The 22,638-nt window shown below is 38.3% G+C and overlaps 2 long non-coding RNA genes across 2 annotated transcripts in view; one reads left to right on the plus strand and one right to left on the minus strand.

Moving 5' to 3' along the window:
* LOC140631491 (uncharacterized) overlaps positions 1-1,114 on the minus strand; it is a 54,057-nt gene extending 52,943 nt beyond the window's left edge. The window contains exon 1 of the long non-coding RNA XR_012029035.1: positions 1,045-1,114. This is a non-coding gene — a long non-coding RNA (uncharacterized lncRNA). The remainder of the gene's footprint in view (positions 1-1,044) is intronic.
* Positions 1,115-1,229: 115 nt separating this feature from the next.
* LOC140631880 (uncharacterized) overlaps positions 1,230-22,638 on the plus strand; it is a 46,260-nt gene continuing 24,851 nt past the window's right edge. Inside the window, exon 1 of the long non-coding RNA XR_012029400.1 lies at positions 1,230-2,027. This is a non-coding gene — a long non-coding RNA (uncharacterized lncRNA). The remainder of the gene's footprint in view (positions 2,028-22,638) is intronic.

A 22,638-nucleotide genomic window follows, 5' to 3' on the forward strand; every position in this document is an offset into this window, starting at 1 on the left:
TGGTAACTGTCAATTTATCTATGTAGTTAAGAGTCTGTTTTTTGGTTTTCCTCTTTTTTCTTTTGTTCATTTGTTTTATTTCTTAAATTCCACATAAGAATGAAATCATATGACATTTGTTTGTCTTTCTCTGACTGACTTATTTCACTTAGCATAATACACTCTAGTTCCATCAATGTTGGTCCAAATGGCAAGATTTCATTCTTTTTATGGTTTAGTAATATTCCATAGTGCATGTGGTGTGTGTGTGTGTGGTCATATTTGATCTCCAAGTATCTAAGCTAGAATTCCATTCCCTCGTGCTAAACTTGAAAGCCCATGATCTTTCCCTGCCAAGTGATGACCTATCTAATGGTTAGGAGCAGGGACTCTGGAGTAGGGACTCTAGAGACTCAGTTTGAATTCTGCTTCTATTGCTTTCTAACTTGGGGAAATTATAAAACCTCTGTATTCAGTTGCTTCATCTGTGAAATGCAAATAATATTATTAAATTGCTTAATAAAGTTGTTGAGAAGATTAATTCATATATATGTATGTATATATATACATATATACATACATATATATGTGTGTGTGTGTGTATATATATATATATATAATAGTGTTTACTTCATACATTGTAAGCCCCTATTCTCTATTGGTTGCTGTCATTATTATTATTATTATTATTATTATTATTATTATTATTATTCTGTATTTTCACAGGGGATTGAAACTTTGACTCTTTCATGCTCAGGAAAATGCTAGTTTACCACCAGTTGCTCCAGGGGCTGGTTGGTTCCTAATTAACCACAACTTTTCTACCCATCCTTTATTCTCTTGCTTCTAAATGGGGAATTTCCTGGGGTATATGGTTGCTCACCAAACTCGGTCAGGATGTCTCCCAAATGCTTTTTTTGGGCTCCAGAGAACTGACAAGTCCATGTTTACGTTCCAAATTATTTGGGAAAACCTGTAAACCTGGTGAGGGTAGGATGGCTTTTCACTTAGAGTTACCTCATCCAAAGTCATAGATATATTTTCCTCCTGGGAAGTGTAACTTACCTGTTTCTAGTGTCCAAAATACAACTTTCTCTGAATGCCTCCCACCGTGGTGGCTGAGTGAGGGGCTTTCCACCTCAGAATGAGGTCATAAAGATGCAATTATTCTTCTCCACAGAGTTGACTCTACCAGGTTCATTTACAAAGTTACTCAACTGTGACTTGGCCACTTAAATAACTCTGTTGCCTAAAGATATCCCTTGCTGCAGCCATTTACCTCCAAGAATCATGTTCATGTTACAGAGAAACACAAATAGAAGCATGTTCTGCACCAGCAGTGTTACAGACCCATATTTTGTCAGTTGTAAATTATATCTGGTCTTGGGTGGGAGGTAGTCAACAATTCTATATTCTCTGTTATGAGAAATATTAGACCCTCATAATTTGGAAGTCTCATATGCTAGCTGTATTTTGTTCTGGCAGATTTTAGAAGTAAACAATTCTCTGGATGCCTAAAAGTAATGCCTAGGTTTCTGTTTTTACATATTTAAGCTATGCATTTAGATACAATTCAAGCATTCCAGAGTGTTAACGGTGTTTACAAAGGAAACTGCCAGAGGCAAATTCAGGCAGTTCCTTAAATTAATAATGCTTTTGTTCGCAGTCCAATTTTTCCTTCCAGTTCTGCTAGAGCCAATGTTCATCTTCTCCATTTATTCAGGGGATAATGATGACAATTTCCATTTACACATTGCATTTCATCTGGAAGTCTCTCTCTCTCTCTTGCTCTCTCTCACACACACACACACACACACACACACACACACATACACACACAAGATATCACTGTCTGCCACTTTCTGCATGGCAACAGAAAATGCAAACTGCATCATCACAATCATTGGTCAGTGAGGAGAAGAGAAGCCCCAAAGCAAATACTGAAAGAAAGGAGGCTGAAAGAAAGGCAGGATGGGCAGAAGGAAACTCAACACATTGCCGTGTTTACTGAGAAGAGGGACCTGCCTCGAGAAGCAGAGTGTTTTCTGGTAACCACCCCTGCACCTCTGTAGGAATTAATAGTATAGTTGAGTGAGTGGCTTGGAGCTAGACAGACCCACATTTAAGTCTTTGACCTATCACTTTCTTGTTGAGTGTCTTTGGGCAAATTATGTGGCCTCTTTGAGACTTGGTTTTTGCATCTGTTAAGGGGGTATATTAATTCCTACCTTCCAAGGTTGTATATGTTAAATATATGTAACTAAAATATGGTATAAAGGATTAGCAAATGATCACCAGTATTTACTATTTCTTTTTTTTTAAATAAGATTTTATTTATTTATTCATGAGAGACACAGAGAGAGAGGCAGAGACATAGGCAGAGGGAGAGGCAGATGCACCCTGGGATCATGACCTGAACCAAAGGCAGATGCTCAACCACTGAGCCATCCAGGTACCCCGGTGGTATACTCTTTCAAGGGGCCACACATGCTCTGCCTAGCTCCAACTGCCTGAGACAATTTTGAGCTTTATACAAGAGAGGGAGTGGTATCATCACCCAAAGGCCTAAAATATAATGATGACCTCTTGTAGGCTGAGGAAAATATGTGGTCTTCCATTAGCATGGGCTTTAACATAACTACTTTAGATACAAATTTTATTGCATGTAAAAATTATCTGGAGGATCTTTGAAAATATAGATTACAGAGTTCTGTTCTAGAGTTTCTGATGCAGTAGGTTCAGAATTATTCAATCTAATAATTTGAATTTCTAAATAGTTCCCAGGTGGTGCTGATACTTCTGGTCTGGGGACCGCACTTTGAGAACCCCTGCAGGTCCAGTAGCTAATTATTATTTGGAAGCCATGGAGAGCCTGATTTCCAGAGAGTGTGTTATATTTGGGGGCTAGAGGGTCCACAAGAAGCTGGGGGCATTGAAGGGGAAGTCAGGGATAGGTTGAGCACCTGCAAAAGAGAAAGCTGAAAGCTAGGATGGGCTTTGAGACCCCATGGACCTAGTTCACAGCACAGGCTCGTACTCTTTTGGGTAGCAGTTTCTCCTTTCTCCTCTCTCTCTCGGCTTCCTCTTTTTAATGACTCTTACCCCTGTGGGTTTCCTCTTCCTCCTACCAAGTCACCTCCAGATCTGCCTGATGAAGAGACATGGATAGAGGGTTTCAGGTAGTGGAAAAAGCATGCATCGTGGCCGGGAAGTTGGATTTGAGGAGCTAAAAGCAATTCAAATGGTCTGGAGTCTAGGGTACAAAGAGATTCAAGCCAGGGAGAATGTTTGAGCAACACAGCAGAAGTCAGGTCACAAATTGGACCTGATCTTAAATATTATGGGAAGCTACTGCAGGGTATTAATCAAGAGGATGACACTAGTTGATTCGTAATTTCAAGGCTCACTCTGCCAACACTGCAGGAAATTGACTGGAGGAGCCTGAACCAGATGGGGAGATGAGAGCAGTGGTTCTTGTAGGTATCTGGGCATGCAACTGTGCTGGCTTGGACAGGGATGAAGCCAGGCAGGAAGGGAGGGACTCCTGGTATCCCTATTTCACTGTAACAAAGTTCTTGAACCATTTCTGTCATTTATTCCAGGAGTTTCTTCAAGTATGCTTAGGTGTGCTTCAGAGTCACCTGGTGGGCTTATAAAAACACAGCCATTTGAATTTCTGTGTCAGTGTGTAGGGGTGAGGCCCCCCAAATTTCCATTCCTAATGCACTTCCAGGGGGTACTGATGCTGCTGGTCCTGAGACCACACTTTGAGAACTACTGATTTATTCCTACCTTTTTATGGAGAGGATAACAGCCTTGGGCCTTTCTAGCCAATAGAGTTCTCAGCTTTTCATAACCAGTATCCTGGTGTGTAAGCAAAACATTGAATCTGCTTGCGAAGATCCTACTCTTCAGGACATGCATCAGCTCACCAAGCTCTCTCAGGCTCAACTAATTTGTCCTCATGAACTACCAACCTTGCCCTGACTTTTCCAACTACTGCTTTGTCTGAGCCTTCACTTAGCTTCTGTAGGAAGTGTAACCTGCTCAATCCCAAGTGACTCCAATTAACTCTCTTGGAGTCGACTCCCTGAGTGAATGACTTGAATAACTCAGCATGACTGTAATGTTTTATTTACTTAAAGATTCTGAACTCTTCCACCCCACAATCCTACCGTAAACAAGGATAAAGCAGAAAACAATCATGAGTTAAATAATGTTTCTTTATCCTAGGAGTTGCTCCTTTGTTCTCTGACTCTTTCCATATTCCTTTAACTCTCACAGATGGCCAACCTTTCATGATTTTATTTTGGCAAGGACCTTCCTGCTCCATGCAGGATCACATTAAACATGCTTTGATGATGGGAATAGAAAGTAAAAATTAACTGCAAGTTTGCCTTTCTGGTCTGTTATTAACTGGTTGTTCTTCCTATGGAAGCATTAGCAAAGTATGCATCAGTCAGGGGCCTTGGTTGTCTGTTTCTTCTTTTCTTTTCCCTCTACATACAATCTAGGGTTTTTTGCCATTTGAAACTTCTTGTCACAGAGTTAGTGTGGTTACCACATCGACTACAGAGAACATACATGCTTCCCATGTGCCCTCTAGAGACTTGAAGGCTCTCAGAGTCCCTGCTGTGTCTTCAGCTCCCTGTAGGGTCAAGCATCTTGGCCACACAGAGACTTTAGGACCTGAGAGTGGATTCCCCAAAGTGCTCATCTGGCATTGATTAAAACGTGAGGGGAGAGAGCCACAGAAGAAAAGAAAATGTTAGTGCTCCCTCATGCTGCATGGCAGTCAAGGCTGGCTTCCAAGTCACTGAGGGGAGGAGACCAGGATTCTGGAAGGGAGAAATAATTGAGGAGAAGATGCAGGGGAAGGTGAGTTCAGAACTGAGCCTGAGAAAACCTCCCACCACCCATTAGAGTGTTGTCAAATAGGAAGGAGATGACTGAGAGATTAGGGAGGGAAAATTATTTTATATCAGGGAGAAGCCTAGGTTTAAGATTTCCAATTTCAGGCATCATTCACTGTGCAGTATGTTGGTGTATTCCCTCAAGTGGGGTTTATACGCCGGAACACCTGCACCCCGATGTTTATAGCAACAATGTCCACAATAGCCAAACTGTGGGAGGAGCCTCGGTGTCCATCGAAAGATGAAATGGATAAAGAAGATGTGGTCTATGTATACAATGGAATATTACTCAGCCATTAGAAACGACAGATACCCACCATTTGCTTCAACGTGGATGGAACTGGAGGGTATTATGCTGAGTGAAATAAGTCAATCGGAGAAGGACAAACATTATATGGTCTCATTCATTTAGGGAATATAAAAAATAGTGAAAGGGAATAAAGGGGAAAGGAGAAAATATAAGTGGGAAATATCAGAGAGGGAGACAGAACATGAGAGACTCCTAGCTCTGGGAAACAAACAAGGGGTGGTGGAAGGGGAGGTGGAAGGGGGGGTGTGGGTGACTGGGTGATGGGCACTGAGGGGGGCACTTGATGGGAGGAGCACTGCATGTTATGCTATATGTTAGCAAATTGAACTCCAATAAAAAAAGTGGGATTTATAAAACAAATTACTTAGACTGAACCCAGTTTTCGCATTGACTTCATTATTAAAATTATTTTACGATGTAATTTTATGTTGTAAATATATTTTCATATATTTATGTGATACATATGAAAATGTATATTTATATCACATATGTATATTTATCCTGTAATGTAAACAAATTTATAAATTATACCATGTTATAGAAATTATTATTTTTTAAAGATTTTTAAAATTTATTTATTCATGAGAGACAGAAAGAGAGAGAGAGGGAGAGACGCAGGCAGAGGGAGAAGCAGGCTCCATGCAGGGAGCCCAACGTAGGACTCGATCCCGGGACTCCAGGATCATGCCCTGAGTCGAAGGCAGATGCTTAAACTCTGAGCCACCCAGGTGTCCCTAGAAATTATTTCTGTAAGCAATATAAAATCATTCTAATGAAAAAAGTAAGAACTTTTGATGAGGGAGGGGATCAAGTTGATGGCTGGACAATTGGGTGAGATTTTACTTTTCATATTTCCTAATCTTTGCTCCTACAGTTTGATCCCTCAATGAGAGGATTTATCCTTCCTATCTATAATTGATTGAGGTTATTTATTTCATACTTAGAAACTCCCTCTTTCCATATTCACATTGAACATTTATAATGCTCAAATGTACTCTCCTAATCATTTGTCTAATTTGAGTATGGAATATATATTTTTTTATTAATTTGGATTCTACAAGCTTGGAATTTGTGAATTTTCAGGTAGATTTTAAAATAAATAACATTCACTCAAAAACTGATTTGAGATTGGGCTGTGATTTTTCCACTTAAGAGAACAAAGTGGCTCTAAGTACTTTGGGAACACCCATTTAAAAAGATTTAATTGCAATTTAAAGGCAATATCACTACAGTTCAGGCTATTTGATGTGCTCATCAAAAATCTTCCTGTAAGGGTCAAGAAACAACCCACCTCACCTTTAGTCTAGGTGGAATTACCTAGACTATTTGAAGGTGATAAATGCATATTAAAGTGATTTTTTTTTCCTGCCATGGATTTAGTCTGGCCTTTTTTCTATTGTGTCTGAGTTAGAGATGCCTGTATTACCATATTCAGCAGTCCTAGTTTACAATACTGCACTTGACCAATAGGTGTCACTGTCTAACACATGATATATTCGAACAAAAAGAATCCCTATGTATGGATTTCGAGATTGTGTAATCCTAATTAATTCTGTACTTTATCAGAATGGAAGGGTAGAAACTTTGAGCCTTGTTTCCGTAAAGCAACGACTCCAGAGGCTGATGGGAGCAGAGGAAGGAAATGTTTTCGCTCTTTCAGTGAGAAGTTATGAGAAGACAGTTCTTGAGCTCTCCAGCAGAGATCTGTCACCAGGCTGACCAAGTGCCTTTTAATGATTGCTTGTCAAGACTTACTTTATTTATTTTTTCTCACTCAGCCAAGGCCTTCAATTAATACTGGAGGGTCAATTAATTCCAAGTCTGTTCAGGGTTCAGAAGGGTTTTCATCCTGCTACGCATAACTGAGTCAGGATACTCCCGAAGTAAAGTTTTCATCCTTGTCAAATACCAGTGGTGGGATAGACATATGTACCGTGATGATTATGGAGTTAGCCTTGAGTGCTTGACAATACAGGCAACATTTAGGGATTAGAGAGAGAGAGAAGGGAATCACAAATTTGCTGCCTGAAAACTTGAAGGCCTAGGTAGACTTCCTTCTCCCTGGTATAAGAGGAAAGTGGCATTATCACAGTTTCAGTGAAACTTCTGGACAGTTAATTTTTCTTCAGCTGCTTTTTTGAAAAAGAAAATTATTATGGAAGTTTTGAGCATACATGAAATTAGAAAAAATAGTATGATAAACCTCCATATGCCTGTTGCCCAGATCAGTGCATGGCATGGTGTTTCATCTATTATCAGCATGTGTCCAGTCGTGTTTCATCTACACTGTCTCTCCTATGCCTTACCCCCACCTATTGGATAATTATGAAGTAAATACTAGACACAATATTACCTCACCCTTAAATATATCAGTATGTATCTCTGAGAGATAAGACAGTATTTTTTAAATCATTGTTAGAGCCCCCTCCTTACCAAAAAAAAAAAAAAAATCCTTAACACTAGTTCTTTAAAAAAAAAAAAAAGACCTAAAGAACATTTATTTGTTTTTCACTAAGACTTTTCTTGAAGATGCAACTAAACTGTCTCCTCTCCCACCCCAACTTGAAGAAGGATTAGTGCAGTGAATGTTATAAAGCAGATATGGAGAGTTTGAAGGATTGGAACCAAAATTAACTGAAAAAAACAACTTCCATCTAAATTATAAAAATGCTTACATTAAAGAAGAGGGGGGAAAGAGGGCCATGGGGGTTTCAGATTGATCAAGATCCTCACATTTCATCTACTCCATGCAATCCTGGCTGTGGTATACCACAATGGAAACAGGATTGCTGTAACACAAAACTTCCACTGTAGCACAGTGTATATGCGTGTTCAAGCCCACCCCCAACCCCCCATGCTTCCAGCTCAGCTATTTCCGGGCCTGTCGGGCCTGCCCACGAAGACACATGTAGATCTTTTCTTTAATCCAGACTTTGTTATAAGGCTGGTATGCGTGGATATCAGCTCCATAAACAAGGCAGCTGAGGTCTACCAAATCATGGGTAAAATCAACCAACTTACTGATATCATATGTGATAGAGGGGCTCTTCAGATGATCTTCATAATTTTACAAATGCAGTCAATGGATTCCTTCACAGAGTCATAGCATAAATCCTGCCTTCTGGCCTCTTGCGGGGCTGTTCAGCAAAATGGTGTGAAACTTGGCCCCAAATTCTCCTGCTGCCAATACTACCTACACCACCAGTGCAACACTATTTCTTTAATATGATTAAATATGTTTTCAGTATTTACTAAATTTACCTTGTTGTTCCATTACATTTTTTATTAAATTGATTTATTTGAATCAGGATTCAAATAAAGTCCACATATCACATTTGGTGTTTCCTAAAATTCTTTAAATCTGTAACCCTTTCCTTCCCTCTCTCTCTCTCTTTTTTTTTTTAATGCACTTATTTATTGAAGAAACTGGATCTTGTGCCCCATTGCATATTTTACACTCTGGGATTGGCCAGTTGCATCTCTGTGGTGTCATTTGACATGTTCATCTGTATATTTCCTATTAACTGGTAGTTATATTGAGATGCTTGATGATATTCAAGTCCAATTTTTTGGTAGAACATTTCATAAGTGATGCTGTGGACTCATTATTATATCATATCAAGGGCATATGATGTTTGATGCACTATCTTTTCATTGTGTTGTATTTTATCTTGTTTTATTTTTTGTAATGTGAAGATTCACCAGAGGTCTCAAATATTGTTGGCCTGATCTATGCATCATTCCACAGATGGCTTTAGCCACCCTGGATGACCATTGTCTGGAGCCATTATTTCATTAGGGGCTAAAAAAATATAGATATTCTGATTCAATCATCCCTTCTGTAATTACTAAGAGGAATTCTTCTATAAAGAAGAATTATTTTTTGTCAATTATTTGATTACACTGGAATATAGTTAATACAGGAAAGGTGGGATAATTTCCCCCCTTTGTCAAATTTTAGAATGAGAGGTTGGTGCCCTAAAAGACTTTCAAATGGAACCACTGATTTTTTTTTAATATATCATTATGACCTCATAGATTTTTTAACCTGGTGTGACATGTATGTTTGTATATTTTTTGTATTTGAGTGTAATTCTTTTAGTTTCAGTGCACGAGACAAGAAATAATAAGTGTTGGGGAGGATGTGGAGAAAAAGGGTACATTGTCAGTGGGAATGTAAATTGTTAAAGCCACTGTGGAAAACAGTGTGACTTCATAGTTTTTTTTAAAAGATGTGTTTGATGTGTTTTTATCTATTAGAGTTATGCTTTTTGATGCATGGACCATCTCATCTTTGGCCACTGGGAGTCCCTTATTTATTATCTCTTGACATGACCCAGTGAATGTGGATAGCATTCTGGAATGATAGGATGGAATGATAGGATGTTCTAGGCTTATATAAACTTACTGCACCAGACCTGAAATCAGCCATCTTTCCAAGGATTTCAGGAGTGTTTTGTGGAAATGGTATTTAGAAACCACAATCTGTACACTAGGGGCACTCCTTGTCCCTGAGGTAGTTATTGCTTCTAAATCTTTTGTGTGAAGAGAGTTAGGTAATGATTTTTTAAAATTCATTACATCATGAGTATATTTGATTTTTCAAATGCAAGTCTATGAACCTCATTGCCCTGTATTTCCTTTAACCATATTTCAGGATTTTATAAGATTCAGCTTAGGAAAAATTGAGTTTATGATATTTAGTTTGAATTTAATGAGATATAGTTATGTGACTTTGCAGTCACTTTTGTGCAGTTAAGCCATTGCTAACCATCAGTGTATGAATTACTTCTATGGTTCCTGGAAGCAGAAACATGGATCCTAGCGTTAGAACTAGGAGTGCAATATATGGAATCGGAAGCTGATCTCTGGAAAATTCTTTCAGTCATCAGACGTATTTAATTGTTAGTGGAGAATTCAGTTCTCATCAACACCATTTTAAAAATGGAAATGCTCTGCTGTCAGAGAATATATTTGATAATATATACAAATGATGACACTAGCAAATTAAAAAGCAGCATATATTTAAAAGACTTATGGTAATCATGCAAAATAGAACTTATCAAAATTCCTGTGTTTGTAGGACACAAACTTACAATAGAACTACAGACAACAAAAACATATTTCATTAACATTGCATAGTTCACACATTCCAGGTATCAATAATAAAAAATTTTGATTCTAGAAAATATTAAATTATCTTTCTATTCTCACTACAAAGGTTGATATTAGAAAGTGTTCTTATATAAAGAGATGATTAAAAATTAATTTATAGTAATAAAGAAGGCAAATATTATAAAAGTATCTTAGGCAGTTAATTAATAAGGATTTGCTTTTTTTTCAGGTACTTATGGTTGAATATTTGTTAGCTATTTAAACTTTTTTGTGATTTCTCTTTTTGATATAAACAAATATGCACTTCTGTACCTAATTTTGTATTTTTAATGATATATTGTTATTTTTTAAATTAAGCCCTTCAAATTGTAGAGACCTCAGACTCCATGAAATCTCCATGAGCTGCCAAGTGCTGGTTATTCTTTCTTTATCCTCTTTTCCTCTTAAAATTTTTTTAAAATTCAAATATAATTAACATATCGTGTTATATCAGCTTCAAGTGTACAATATAATGATTCAACAATTCTATAATTAGTGCTCATAATAAGAAGTGTACTCTTAATTTCCTTCACTTATTCACTTATTTCATTTAGTCACCCCCTTCCCCCTGGGCAATCACCAGTTTGTTTTCTAAATTTAAAAGTCAGTTTTTTGTTTGTATTTTTTTGTTGCTGTTCATTGTTTTGTTTCTTAAATTTCACATGAGTGAAATCAAATGGTATTTGTCTTTCTCTGGCTGACTTATTTCACTTAGCATTATACCCTCTGAATCCATTCGTGTTGTTGAAAATGGCAAAATTTCGTTCTTTTTATGGCTGAATAATATTCATATTATATGAATATATGAATATATGATATATATGAATATATGATTATATATGATATACATTATATATATATACACACATCACATCTTCTTGATCTATTCATCAGTGGATGGGCGCTTAGTTTGCTTCCATATCTTGGCTATTGTAGATACTGCTGCACTAAACAGAAAGGTATCTGTATCTTTTTGAATTAGTAATTAGTATTTTAATTTTCTCTGAGTTGTTCTTTATTTAGCGTCTCCTAATTTTAGCCTTTCTCTGTTCTGTGCCCTGGGACCCATAGATTGCCCTACCTGGGTCTATGTGCTGTGCTTTTTAACTTCTAGATGGGTTGAAACAGAAAGGTACCTGCTAGAGTTGAAAAGGAAAGAAAAGAGATAAGTTGGGATATTCATTTTTTTTTTTTTCGCTTTTTTCATGTCTCACTATTGTTGGAACAGTGAAAACACTTCCCTAAGGCTCAGGACTACTTGGTGGAAGGCTTTTGTTCTGTGGTTTCAGCTCTTTCGGGGCTGCAATATCATCATCTTCTTCCTTTTTCCCTTCAGGCCTTGAGTGTAGTGACTTTCTCCAAGATGCCTCACCATCCTTGTTGATTTCCTTAATCCTGTTGGAGATGTATTTTTTTTAATTAAAAAAATATTTTATTTGTTTATTTACAAGAGAGATAGAGAGAGAAAGAGAGAGATTGAGAGCAAATGCAAGCAAGGGGAGAGCCAGAGAGAGAGAGAGAGAATCCCAAGCCGACTCCCTGCTGAGCATGGGGCCCCCTCCCTGGGGCTCAGTCCCACAATCCTGAAATCAAGCCTGAACCAAAACCATAAGTTATTTCCCCACAAACTGAGCCATCCAGGCACCCCCCTGTTTAAGATTTAAGTAATAGTTCTCTTGTTAGGTTCTTTCAAGTACACTTTTTTGAGTTTACCATTTGATTTCTGAGGGTGCTGAGGTAGGTTTTGAGGTTAAGTGCGAGTAGGGAAGGCTGGGATGGGAAGTTCATCAAAGCTTATTGGCTCCCTTTGATTACATGGTACTTTAGCTTGCACTTCCCTTTTTGTCTGAAAGCTGTGCTGTATCCGGACCTTGCTTAGGGCATGGGACCCTTTGCCAAGGCAGGGATCTCCTGCACTTAGGTTTTAGGTTTCTTTCTTCCCTTTTTTTAAAAAAATATTTTATTTATTTATTCCTGAGAGACACAGAGAGAGAGGCAGAGACACAGGCAGAGGGAGAAGCAGGCTCCCTTTGGGGATCCCCATGCAGGACTCGATCCCAGGATGCCAGGATCATGACCTGAGCGAAAGGCAGACACTCAACCCCTGAGCCATTCAGGTGCTGCAGGTTTTAGGTTTCATTGGGATACCACATACCGACTTTCTCATGCCCTCTATAGGGCATGCCTTCTTCTAGGGGTGTCAACACTGAGCAGCATATGAGAGCTTGATTCCCTGAGACATCTGTATTCTATCCTCTCCAGTGGTTAGAATTCCTCCCCTTCTGTTGCTTGCTGCTCACATAGGTAAATCCCTCTCTCTCCTCCTCCTCCATTATCTTTAGTATAATATGTGCAGCACATTTCAGCATTTATTTTATATACAGAGAGCATATTATTTCAAGTAATTTATGTTTTACATCGTAGAAAAATCTATGGGGCAAGATGCTGAGGATCAGAATGAAATAGGTAAAAGGAAAAATTGTAAGAAGAATCATACAAATTAAAATTCTGTTATTATGCCCCCAGACCACCCAGAATTGTCACGAGTGTTTACTAGTGTGGTACGAATGTTTCCTGGAGCCTATTTGGGGCAGATCTTGGCCTCCTTACTTTCAGATTCATTCTTTTATCTTTCCCTGCTCTGTTCTGTATGACAAGAAACTATTTCTCAGACCTCTAGCATCTTTGTAGGTTTGGCCAGTGGGGTACACTGGTATAAAGGAGACATAAAAAGGAAAGAAGGCTTCTCTCTTCTTTGCTTTAGGTGGCATCTCTGGCAGCATCTTTGTGCCTCCTGTGTGGATCCAGATCCTTCCAGGAATTGTCTCTATAGCCCCATTGGAAAGGCCCACTATGGTTCCACCTTATACCGAGTGACCTCAGCTTCTGGATTTGGGAGTACAGTCCCCTCCCTGTGTTTCTCTAGGTAGCAGCATCTTATTCCCATTACCAATCTTTGCCGTGTCTCATCATCTTCTGTTCAGCCTCTTAGATTTTCCATCACTGGTTTAATCAGTTCCTTAGATTAAATTCTATCTGTTTGAAATACCTCAAGTGGTTTCTGCTTTCTGACTGAAATCCAAATGATAGGTCATGTTTCTGCCTAATGGGAGAATTTGTTTTTAGCTAAAACCCATCTTTGTCAGAGATTGTTTGCATGTAACAAAGAGCAACCTAATCAATCTAATTTAAGTAAAAGGAGATTTATTGCAAGTATTCACTGCTCATGAAATCCAAGATTTATTTCAAGAACACAGAAAATGAAATCTGTTCTAGTCTCAACTCTAGGCAGGCTTAACCCTCGGATGATAGTTCATTTAAGTAGATCAAACTAAGGCATATTTGACTATTTTACTACAATCTCAGCTCAATTTTACAAGGCTCCTGGAGAAAACCCTTCCCTCTCTTCAGTCCATGGTTAGTTTCAAACAGTGTTCTTGACAAGGGGAAAAACATAGTTATGTAACTACATTATTTATCATCAACTTTGACTTCAACAGAGACTATGGGAGAGAAAAAAGATCAATGGTACCCAGAAGACTCTCCATAATACAGGCTTCTGTTAACTCTCAAATTTCCAGTTCCTTTGCTTTGCTGACTTTGTTTTGTTCTATGTAATTAACTCCTGTCTTACATCTTCTCAGACTTCTTTTCAATTTTCTTTTTACCTTATTCTCATGAAATTTTTCTAGAACTCATACAATTTTTCTTTAGTGTGGAGACAGAGTCCTGTGTCCAGGACAAAAAAAAGGGCAGAGGAGGGAAGTTATGCACAGACCTCCTAATCCATTTGGTCAAACTGTGGCTATGATTGTGAGGTCATTCATGTAAACATTCTCCAGTTCCCCCTTTATTAGTTTGGCTGTTTCCATAATGTTTGAGGAACTTGAAAATGTCCTCAATTTCACTATCCATATTTTATATTTAATCATACCCTCTTCCAATGAAATAGCTTCCTTTTCTGATCTATATTGTTTTCTCAAATTATGTTGTAGAATGAGTCAGAAGCAGGCTGTCCTAGGGGACTTCAGCAGGAGGGGTCTGTGATTTTCATTGCAGTTGTCTACCATTAATGTGTCTGTGCTCCAGTCTTCCTCCAGTTCTGGCTCTTAGTTTATAAGATGTGATAGAGCAATAGTAGACAGCCTGGGATCAAAAGTATGGGAAAGAGGCTCTTCATTCATCACTCTGCTCTCGTCTCTTAATTGATACCTCGATGGTCATAGATTTGATCATGATATTTATATTTTGCCCATTCCTTCCCTCGACATCATGAGGACTGATTTTTTTCTCTATATACTTTAAGAAACAGATGAGATCGGGCGCGTTCAGGGTGGTATGGCCGTAGACTACTTTAAGAAACAAGAATAAATATTCCAACACCAGTCACTGCAACAAGAAGAGTATTGTTACTTTTAATAAAAATGCCTCACAGAATGTATAATTTCATGTTGGCTATCTGTCATAGTCTTGCTGAACATCCATTCTCTTCTTTACCTTTTTGCACATGTATTGGTCCAGATATGCTTTCCAGAATGCTGCCAAGGAAGGGAATGTAGAACTGATTACCTCAGGGTAGGGGAAGGGGGACTGACCTGTACAGTCCTTGAACCCATTATGACCACAGTTTGTTTGGATCTGTTTTTGAGGTTCTGCAGGAAGATAAAGCTGCTAATCAAAATTATTACTACTAATCATTTATTGGTCAGCCCATACATGTTAAATAATTGTGCAACTAATCATTAGTGACCAAGGTAAGGGCAGTGAGGTCTACTGATGGCTGAATCACAGGTAGCGGAAAGGTCTGGAAACAACTGCAATCCTTAAACTTTGATAAGGATCACATGTGGACCAGGGACCCAGCCAGTAGACATTACTAAAGAACAAGGAACTAGGTAAGGCGACCTTCGTGATTGTAGCTTTCACTGAGGTGCTGCCTTCATATGCCTTTGGATGGAGAAGTAGAGCCATTTTCCAGGTTATCTAAGTCTACATGTATCATGGCAAAATGACCAGGTAGGACTGCTATCATACATATTTGTAATGGCAAAGTCAAACTTGTTTGTGTATGTAAACAGTTAAACAGAATGGACTTCAGTAAGAGATTATGTGGTAATTAGGGTGATATGTGTGCACATATGATATGGTTTTCTAAAAAGTATTTGTAAGGGCAGGAAGAATAGAAGGCCTTCCTACCCCAAACAGGGTAAGGCCCCTTCCTTACCTACCATATCTAGCCTCAACATCAGAGCAGGACTAAATGTAAATGTAGATCATAGTGGAATTTGGGTGAAAGTCTAGTTATAGATCAGTTTAGATGAGCTAGAGAAGAAATGGATTGGGAACCACATCCTACTTATGTGTAGAAATAAAGGGACAATTCCTATATAGCAAGATACTCAATAGACATATCTCTGCCAAGTATTTCGACTGAAAGCAAAGCCTCCCTAAAAATCAGCTGATGCACAACCCCACCTCCTTCATGAAAAGCCAGCAATTAGAGTGATTTCAGATAGGCCCTGAGAATTCTCTGTACTGAGTAACCAGGAATCTGGTACGTAATAAAATGGAAATTTAGAGCCTATGAAAATCTTCATGGAACATTAAAAAAAAAGAAGGGCCAAAGAATATGGAAGCAAAAATCTGAATTGTATCAGAGCAGAGATATTTTACTTACGAGATGACGAAATGTTTCCACCAGCTTGTTATCAGGCTGAAGTTAGATGTTACCGTCAGATACCTGATGCATAATATTTATACTTTGTGGTAGATCCTGATACATAATTTTACTATCTCTTTTAGCATTGTTTCCTATATGGGTTCAGACATTTGTGATTCATTAGTTTTACTGCCTTCATAAAATCCTGAGTTAAGAAACGCATCCAGTGTTGTTGAAGATAGAGATCAGTACCAGATGATCTTGGGACATGTCAGTGAAGAATTTGACTGTCAGTGTGCTAAGCCCGGATTGGGAGCACCTCACAGAAAATGCTATAGTGTGGCTTTTTTCAGATTGTGCATTTCACAAGTCACATATAGGACTCTAAGGAGAAACAAATTTCCATTGGAACTAGTGGCTAAAAAGAGCTGTAAGTTATAACAAAAGGATGCTGTTTAGTTTTATTTTATTTTATTTTATTTTTTTTAAGGATGCTGTTTAGTTTTAAAGAATGACTGCACATGGAGTTATTTGTGCATACTGCCTAAAAGAACCTAGCTCAATCACTTCACAGCTCTGTGACCTTAGACTGGGTATTTAGCCATTTGAGTCCTCAGTTTCCTTGTTTGTAAATGAAGGAGGAGTATAATAACTCTTCATGAGTTGTTTTCAGGATTTGATGAGATGGTACGTGAAAAACACTTGGAAAGAGCATTCGATAAATATTAGCTAATTAACTTTTAATGTTGAAAATAAATAATTATATCAATAATCAATCTTATTGGAATAAAGGCTGATATGAAGTTAAAACTAGTGGATATGAGTTTGAAGCATGGCTTTTAGTCACGACTCTGACAATTGTGCTTCAAGTGAGTTACAGAATTTTAGAGCTGGGATGTGGAAGTGATCTTGAGATTATCTTATTGAATTTCCTCAATTTATGTGAAGAAATCAAGGCCAGAGTATTCATGCTCAAGGCCACACAGCTAGTTGGTAGCAGCATGCATTCCATTCTACTGCTCCTCTTAAATGACCTTGGTCCTTAGTTTCTTTATGCAGAAATCAAGGTATTGAACTGTGTTTTAATGTCACCCCAAATTCAAGTAAAGTATAGATTCTTTAAAGTTCATATTATTAATGGTTTAAAAATATTAATGTAAAAATATTAATGTATATAAATCCAGAAACGTGTTTATTCTACAATACAGCCATTTCACTTCTATGCATATATCCAACAGAAATGTATATGCTAAAAGATACGCACTGGAATGTACATAAGAGGGCTATTTGTATTAGCCCCAAACTGGAAACTACTTAAATGCTCATCAACAGTTGAATGAGTAAGGAAACTGGCACATTCACACAATGGGAGATGAGTAACCTACAGTTGCCTACAACACTAGGCAATCTCACCAGTGCAGTGTTGAATGAAAATTACACACAAAAGAGTTCCCATTATGTGGTTCTGTTTATAGAGTCTAAAAAGAAGCAGAGCACACTATGCTGTTAGAATTGGAGATGGTGATTATTCTTGTGGGGATAGTAACTGGGAAAGGATACAAAAGGATTTTTGAGGTATTGGTAATGTTTTGTTTATTGCTCTGAGTTCTGGTTGCTCAGATGTGTGAAGATTGTGACAATTTGGTGCACTTTACACCCACGATATGTGTGCTTCTCTGTGGTATAATATCCTTCCATAAAAAATAAAATGAGCACCGTGTGAGATACACAAAAACATTTGAGCGTCACCTGTTGTCAGCCACTCATTCAGGTGCTGGGGATGATATACTGAACAATGGTGGCAGTATTTCTGCCCTCAAGGAGGTAACTTTTAGTGTGGAGTAGAGGAGTCAGAAATGTGCAGTGAAGGAAAGCTAATGTCATTGCAAAAGAGTAATTGGTCAGGAATTACTGCAAATGCAGTAACTTGGTAGCTAGCTACTTGAGAGTTGCCATAATTGTCTTTCAATTTCTGGCTAAACATTTGATAGGGTATCATCTTTCATTCTGTCTCTGAGACTTTCTTTTAAAAATTATTTTTTAAAAATCTGTAATGCCTTCTCTTTACTTGTCTGTCTGCTGATTTCCAAGTGGTTTTAGACTCATTTTTCATCAGTATGTCAATGGGCATGTGCCCATTACCACAAAGTGTTCCCTTCTGATAAAGAAATAGAAATACAGCAAGCTACAGTGCTATATGGGACTTATTACAGCCATTTAAGTAAGCTAAGCAATGATCTGTTTACAAAGGAAAGACCATTTGCTTTCTAAGATCTATTGCCCATTTAGTGACCTCACTGACAAATGTAACATTATTCAATATTATTGTCGCATGTTTCCAAAGTTGTACTTTAATTGCCTTTCAGACAAAAAGGATGCTTTAATTATTATGCCTAATTGTGCAGAGAGAACAATCACAAAAACAAGGATCTGCATTGATGTTCCAATGTGCTTTTATGGAATACATGAAGTCCAAGAATCAAAAGAAAAATGCTGAGAAACAGATGAAGAACTCTTTGGGAATGTGCATACTTTTATTGGAACCTCATATAAGCACCCTGAGAGAAGCAAAGAAAGATGCTAATTGGAGGAGAAAATACAGTGTGTTTTGCTTGATCACGTCTGATTGTGTCAAAATGTCCCTGTGGACTGAGGGTGTGCATAAAACCTCTAGCTTGAGTTTTTAATGAGGTTTATGGCATTACTTAAAGTTTTATGAGTACTGTGTTACTTAATAATGATTCCTTTGATGGGACTTATGGTGGACATCTTTTCAGTGGTTATCTCAGTCCCATGTTTTCTGGTAGTAGTCCCTCCCTCTCACCTCAGGCAGTAGTGGATGTGGAGCCCCCACTTTAGCCATTTTGGGTAGTGTGGCTCTGACCACAGGTTACGGCTGATTAGAGGAGGGAAGAGTACACATTTCAGTCCAAGCACCTTTCCTGGACTGTGGCCACAGTTGACTGATCAAGAGGTGGACATTTGACCCAAGCCTGACCCAAGCCTGGCTAACTCTTTCCCCAGTAATTTCAAGTTGGGTCTTAGAGAGGAGTTGGTCCCTCTTTGGATGGTATATATGGTGGTTGCTGTTTGTAGATGCCTCCTCTGTCATACTCTGGGCCACGCTCTGTAATGGAAGTAAATGATGTAGGTATATGGTGGGGAGCAGAATTGGGAGGTCATTCCAATCCCTACTTTCCATTCATTCACAGGGCCAAGGAAGCATTCCTGTTCTGGGATTCCATGAGAGCATTCATTGCCCTTAAGTGGCAGAGTGGATTTCTGTATCTGCTATCGACAGCCCTACCTACTATAATCCCCTTGCTTTACACTGACTTCAGCAGACCATATCATATAGGTTATTACTGTGATATAATCTGGTAAGAGCGCCATACTCCCTTTAGGAATAAAATAGTTCTAAATGAATATAATTAATGAAGGAGTAAACAAATACTTTATAATTCCTAAAATAAGTTTATATTTCATTTTATTCTTGGAATTATGTTTCACTGAATGATGGACTAGTCATAGAAATAGTTCCATTTTATTTCTTATTTATTTATTTACTTATTTATTCTTAAAGATTTTATTTATTCATGAGAAACACAGAGAAAGAAAGATAGGCAGAGACACAGGCAGAGAGGGAGAAGCAGGCTCTATGCAGGGAGCCGGGTATGGGACTTGATCCTGGCACTCCAGGATCATACCCTGGGCTGAAAGCAGACACCAAACCACTGAGCCACCCAGGCGTCCCTTGTTCCATTTTAAAAGTTGAAGGGGCTCTCCACTCTGGATTTCTTTCTGGAAGAAGAAGCTGGGACCTAGAAACAGACCTACCCAAACTCTACAGCTTATCAGTTCTAGTAGGGCTTTCCCATTTGGGGCAGTAAAAAGATTGTGCATAGGTACTACAGAATCTGAGCCTAAAGGCAGAGTGCTAACTTCCTGAGAGAATGGAAGCGGGGGTTGCTGAGGCACTGGGCAGCATTTCTCTGGAGTGTTGGAAGAATGGAGTAACAAATTCAGTATCAGGTCCCCAAACACCAGATTCCATTGCACACCCCCTCTTGTTGTCCAATCCATCCTGCAACTGTGTCTTGGCGGAGACTTCAGAAATCTGCATTTTGCAGTTGCCACGTCCTTCCCTCTATCTTCTAAACTCAGAACCCTTCCTTCTTCCCATCATTCACTAGTGTTCCACTTCCTTGGGGGAATTGTTAGGTTAGGACAGAGTGGACAACCTTCCGGGGAAGATATCTTTGTTATCAGCCATCAGAAAAAGGTGCAACTTGGTGAGACTGCCCATAGGGTGTGGACCATGATGCATGTTGAAAGACTATGTTCTCAAAAGGGAAATAACTCAAGAAATATTGTAATGATCTCAATCAAGTCAGAAGTGATGGAGAACTAACCTTTTTTTTTCTGATACACTGACATAATAAATGTGGTTTATGATTTTTTTAAATTTACATAGTACTCCAACATATTAATACCCTGTGAACTGAAAAAAACACACATAAATTTACAGTAGTATTATTTATGCATTTTGCACATTTTTTGGGTGACAGAGGCTACCTCTCTGAATTTCTACCTCATTTCTTATGTGGGCAAATTATTGACTTCTCTACACCTCACTCAGTTCATTTTTTTAAAGGGGAAATGGGCTTGTATATACGCAGTTGTTTGGCTTAAATAAGAAACTGCCCACGCAGAATCTCGCACCATTAAGTATTTCACTATATGTTAGTTATTAAACCCGGGGAAGGATAATTTCCTTGAAAAGGTAAAATCAAAGATTTTATTTAACTCATTATTAAATGAGTACAACTGGTTCAAAGGGGGGAATCCAAAGCATCAGAGTCACTTATGCATTAGGGATATTGAAATTAGCTGCTCTAAGCAGTGCCTAGTTTTCCATTGGAGGAACAAGTAATCTTTTTAGCCTGTTCCAAATTTCCTGACATTGCTGTAATTATTATTAATTCATCCTAGCTGAATTTACCCACTCACGCCCACTTATCAGAAAGGACTCTACTTTTGATGTATAAATCTCATGTGCCCCAACCCCACATTTACAATATAAACATTCCTGCCTATTCTAGGTAGATTTTGCAATAGAGTTCCACTATTACAACTCCTTATAATCAAGCCTTCAATTCTTGGTCATAATTTACCAGCTTGGATTAAAGTCAAAGGATAAAAAATATGTTGAGGCTTAAACAAGAGAGAAAAACGGAAGCGGTCATGCTGGCAGTTTACCCATTTAGAAAATGTCTGGGGCTATGAAAACCAAATCCACTGTTGGCAGTGCACGCTGAAGCAAGAAAGTCTATTTGGTGTGGGAAATAGTACTCAACATTTCATTTTCAGCAATTTAATCAAATCTCTCCTGCTCTCTCAAATATTTATTTAGTCTCCTATAATTTATGGTAACCATGGCACTTAGTATTACCCAGGTGTTAAATATAATACAAAAAAAGGTAAAAAGAATAGCAAAGAAGTATCAAGTGATGCCCAGGGGAACTTATTAACTGTATTTCATTGAAATAATCCAATTCACTGAATTGAGGCAGAACTCTTAAAAAAAAAAAAAAAGTACAACTTGAAAGGACTTGGCTCAAATTGGAGCAGGCACCTCACCTGCAAGCTGCCCAGATCATTAATTTGAATAATTTCTATTGCACACTTCTGGGGTAGACTGCTTTATAGTCATTGGATTGGTTGTTACTTAGTCTTCTGCTGTGATATAATCAGGTTGACATTAGGATTTCTATTTGAAAGACGCACAAAGGGGCCAGTGACTTGCACAGGGGCATAGGCAAGACCACAGACACACTGTTCTATTTCAGATAATTTTTATCTCTTTTCTGTGAAGCCTGAGATTTTCCCTGCTTAGAAACAGATCATTTCAGGTAGTTGGCCATGTTATCCTGAAGTACCCCTCTCCTATAATCTCTTATCCTCAGAAACTGCTGTATTTCATCCCTTATTCTCCACCAGTCACCACCAATTCCATGTTCCTTCCGGGTGCAAGTAGTCAGCTTGTGAATTTATTTAGTGAATGCTGCTTCACCATGTCTAAGAACCATTTTAGAAACCCACAGAGGCTGGTAGGCCACCTGATGAGCCTGGGTGCATGCTAAAGGCTGACTAAAGAAGTGGATAACACACACATGAGGTCAGGAGACTGGGTTCTACATCTGACTTTGCCATCACATGGCACAACCTTGACCTCCTAATTTAAAATCTCTTTTCGGAGCACTTTTACCACTGTGTGAACTGATTTAGGAGGATAAAAATGATTATAATGAGCTCTCTGATATTAATATGTTAACATCACAATGTAAAGAGAGCACGGGCTTTGCCGGTTCAGATCTTGGCTCTGGTCTTAAGTAGCTGCTATTCAGTAAATTAAAAAAATTACTAATGGCTCTGACTCTCTGTTTTCACACCTGTAAAATGATAGCATCACTATATCATGAGGCTGGTATAAAGATGATCCGTAATATGTTTAAATACCTGGAACAAAACACATGTACTCTCAATGATAGCTATTATTTTTACATATTACTTCAGGCCAACTCCCTTGCAAATTATGTATTCTTATTTTTCTTTCTAATTTA

This window comes from Canis lupus, chromosome 4 (genome assembly GCF_048164855.1).
Source record: "Canis lupus baileyi chromosome 4, mCanLup2.hap1, whole genome shotgun sequence".
NCBI lineage: Eukaryota > Metazoa > Chordata > Mammalia > Carnivora > Canidae > Canis > Canis lupus.